Source organism: Clupea harengus, chromosome 6 (genome assembly GCF_900700415.2).
Source record: "Clupea harengus chromosome 6, Ch_v2.0.2, whole genome shotgun sequence".
NCBI lineage: Eukaryota > Metazoa > Chordata > Actinopteri > Clupeiformes > Clupeidae > Clupea > Clupea harengus.
In genome coordinates this window covers 5,062,823-5,066,563 of record NC_045157.1, presented here as the reverse complement: position 1 = coordinate 5,066,563, position 3,741 = coordinate 5,062,823, and positions in this window count along the sequence as shown.

The window sequence follows — 3,741 nt, the reverse complement described above, 5'->3', positions numbered from 1 at the left end:
TATGTATCTGCTCTCTGCTCCATGACACGCCATTGGCTCTCTATGTATCTGCTCTCTGCTCCGTGACACGCCATTGGCTCCTGCTCCTCTATTTCCTGTCCTCGTTAGTTACAGCAAAAAAAAAAAAAAAACAACCCTTTCGGTGCGCATACACATCCTGTAAAAGACGCGGGTTTCCATCCGTTTGGAAGCGTAGGAGTGTGGTGGCTGTGAGGGTGTGTGTGTGTGTGTGTGTGTGTGTGTGTGTGTGTGTGTGTGTGTGTGTGTGTGTGTGTGTGTGTGTGTGTGTGTGTGTGTGTGCGAGGGTGTGTGTGTGTGTGTGTGTGTGTGTGTGTGTGTGTGTGTGTGTGTGTGTGTGTGTGTGTGTGTGTGTGCGAGGGTGGCCATCCATCCATCCGGCCGTCTCTGGAGTGCTCCCTCAGAGCCTCCTCCTTATTTCTGGCAGCCCTATTTATACTGCGCTCCGTCCCGCCTGGAAAAAGAGACACCAACATCCAGGCCATGGAGCCACCCCTGGGGAAGCTGCTGAGCTTCCAAGCAAAATCACAGCACACAGTTACTGTAAAGGAAACAGCTCTTGGACCGGCCCGTGATCTGTGTGTCAAACGTACACAAGTACGCAACCGCTCCGGATATTGTGGTTTAGTATCTTCACACACAATTTACTGGAACACATATTTCACGTTCATGTTTACGAGAATGTGACTCTCTACTCTCGGTTTGCTGGATTGCGATGGCGCGCACAGTTATCTGTCTCGTGTGAAAATCATTTCTAGTGTTTGCTCACCCCTTGAGGCTGTGCCATCTGTAATGTCACAATCACGAGTGCTAGTGTGAGGTGTCGGTGTCTAAAAAAACACACGTCTCTGGGTGCTGACTGGTGCAAATTGAGGACGCTCTGAAACTCAGGCAAATCTTTCTGGAGGTACAGTTTGCTTTACAGAAATACTACTGGAAGTACTGGAAGTCTGTGTATTTCTTGTTTGTTTCAGGTTCCTAAAGTCTACCAATGTAGAGACTTTAGATAACTAGGGAAATGCCCCAGTTTATATCTTTTGTCATTTCCTTGTTATGTTTGTAATAGTAGCTGCATGAATGAAGACGTTAGTGTGCATGATTTGTGTCTGCTTGTGTTTTGTTGCTGTTTGTGTTTATGTTTTTATGTTTCATCAACATATAGTGGTCTTTTCTCATTTCAAAGCCGAGTTGTGATTGGTCTAAGGACTACTGGGTTTTGGTTAAGGAATACATAGTCAAATTCATGTTCGTTTATCCAAATAACTACTTACTTCCATCCAGTGAGCGTGAAATCTCCTGTTGAAAGCTTTGTGTGCTGGTTTGTTGGGATAGGCCTTGTGAAGTCACCATGAGCTGGCCTTGGTGCTGAAGTCTGGGGCACACAAACATACACACACATACCCACATACACACACACACACCCACACACACACATTCTCATCTGCTGGTCCCCATTTGCAGATACTACAAGGTCCTGGGGAAAAAAAATCTTATTTACACATACAGTATACAAACTTGCAAACAATAAATATGGCTTTTTTCATTAATATTCAAATGATAATATTCATAAGAGGCTTATGCAAAGGGGAAAAAAACATAACCTCAATGCCCCCAGGAAACAGCTGGCTTTTAATAAGAATAAACAATGCTGACTTGCTAAAAGAAAGAAATGAACTGGCACCGGCCCTTTTTGTCTGTATGCATCTGTGGTACTTGCGTAATGAAAGCTCAGGGATCGCCAAAGATCACCATGGTTACAGTGTCAGAGGTCAGCTAACTCCACGGCAGATCTGGTCGGGCTTATGAGCTGTTCCAGGGTAAGGCACTAGAGGAGACGTTATGGTCGTAGCATTGACTTCAAGAGAGCTCACAGACTGAGTCTATAAGATGGTATCAACCAGAAGTCAACGTTGACCAATGAAACATTATGGTCGTAGCATTGACTTCAAGAGAGCTCCCAGAGTGAGTCTATAAGATGGTATCAACCAAAAGTCAACGTTGACCAATGAAACATTGCATAAATATTGTTTTGTTGAGTCGTACAGACAAGACAAGATTTCATGTTGCAGCCAGGACGCCTCAGAGCATGGCGAGGGTTATGTTGATTTTTCTGTAAAGCACGTTCAACATTAAAGCTTACGTACTGAGCTTGAGTACAGAATTGCACCATCTTAAAGCTCACGTACTGAGCTTGAGTACAGGATTGCACCATCTTAAAGCTCACGTACTGAGCTTGCGTACAGGATTGCACCATCTTAAAGCTCACGTACTGAGCTTGAGTACAGGATTGCACCATCTTAAAGCTCACGTACTGAGCTTGAGTACAGGATTGCACCATCTTAAAGCTCACGTACTGAGCTTGAGTACAGGATTGCACCATCTTGCTGCCCTTTCAGTGACCTGCCATGGGGCGAGCTCCCCACCTCTGATATGCCACGTCTCTGTGCCCACCTCTGATATGCCATGTCTCTGTGCCCACCTCTGATATGCCATGTCTCTGTGCCCACCACTGATATGCCATGTCTCTGTGCCCACCACTGATATGCCACGTCTCTGTGTGCCTCTAAGACTGCTCCTTTTGCACTTTTGAATCTCATTGTTAAAGGGCCTCTGCACGATCGCTCCACTCACACAAACATTGACATCACACACCAAAGTCCTTACTTTGCCATACGGATGCCTGAACCTAGTCCTTACTTTGCCGTACAGATTTCTGAACCTAGTCCTTACTTAGCCGTACGGATGCCTGAACCTAGTCCTTACTTTGCCATACAGATGCCTGAACCTAGTCCTTACTTTGCCATACAGATGCCTGAACCTAGTCCTTACTTTGCCGTACGGATGCCTGAACCTAGTCCTTACTTTGCCGTACGGATGCCTGAACCTAGTCCTTACTTTGCCGTACAGATTTCTGAACCTAGTCCTTACTTTGCCGTACAGATTTCTGAACCTAGTCCTTACTTTGCCGTACGGATGCCTGAACCTAGTCCTTACTTTGCCGTACAGATTTCTGAACCTAGTCCTTACTTTGCCGTACAGATTTCTGAACCTAGTCCTTACTTTGCCGTACGGATGCCTGAACCAAGTCCTTACTTTGCCGTACAGATTTCTGAACCTAGTCCTTACTTTGCCGTACGGATGCCTGAACCTAGTCCTTACTTTGCCATACAGATGCCTGAACCTAGTCCTTACTTTGCCGTACAGATTTCTGAACCTAGTCCTTACTTTGCCATACAGATGCCTGAACCTAGTCCTTACTTTGCCGTACGGATGCCTGAACCTAGTCCTTACTTTGCCGTACGGATGCCTGAACCTAGTTCTTACTTTGGACAGTGACAGAAAAGCAAGGAGTCGACCAGTGAAGTTGCCCGAGGAGTCAGACAGAGGCAGAGGAGAGTCCTCCTTCCTGGTGGCAGGCCCCTTAAACCGCCATGTTTGTGTCGTGATTGTGTATCTCGTTAAGCCAGCGTGTGCTGAGTGTCTGCGCAGCATGTGTTGACATGCGTGTGTTGACATGCGTGTGCATTTCGCCTGCGCCGTTGCAGCGCTCGCTATGTAGGCGGCAGGTATTTATTTCTTAAACAAGGGGCGGAAATGAGGCGTTCACTCTTTTATAGGCCATTTGGTGTGATGATTTCATGCGCGTCCCCGGAGTCCACCGCCAGTGCGAGATCCAGGGAGAGAGAGGCGTTCTCGCTGGAAAAACATTTGCCCTGAGGCTAA